Here is a 346-nt window from a genome sequence, read left to right on the forward strand (position 1 = left end):
GCCTGCCAACACTTTTCTACAGAACTAACAGCATCATCACATATTCATAAGCTAAACCCACCGAGACCCGTGCCTGTATTTACCAGCCCGCTCTGACAGGTTCTAAATATGTTAACATTCTGAATCAACATTCCCCTTTGTTTATCCTCGCTCGACACCTTCGTATACCTTCCCAGCTGTCATAAACCACCGTCAACAAACATTCCACTCTTTTTGGTAATTTTTTGTTTGTTTGTTTACTTATGCTAACAATTTCACGAAATGAGCCTTTACAACCTATCAGCCAAAACACAGCTATCCCTGACATATGACCTCCCCTCACGGTGACCCAACATGACCCTAACTA

General features: G+C 42.5%; 1 protein-coding gene across 1 annotated transcript in view; it reads right to left on the reverse strand.

Annotated features, from left to right (window-relative positions):
* The window catches only part of LOC119586457 (glutamate-gated chloride channel-like), a gene marked incomplete in the record, with an annotated part of 67121 nt that overhangs the window by 5771 nt on the left and 61004 nt on the right, over positions 1–346 (reverse strand).

This window comes from Penaeus monodon, chromosome 21 (assembly GCF_015228065.2).
Source record: "Penaeus monodon isolate SGIC_2016 chromosome 21, NSTDA_Pmon_1, whole genome shotgun sequence".
Classification (NCBI taxonomy): domain Eukaryota; kingdom Metazoa; phylum Arthropoda; class Malacostraca; order Decapoda; family Penaeidae; genus Penaeus; species Penaeus monodon.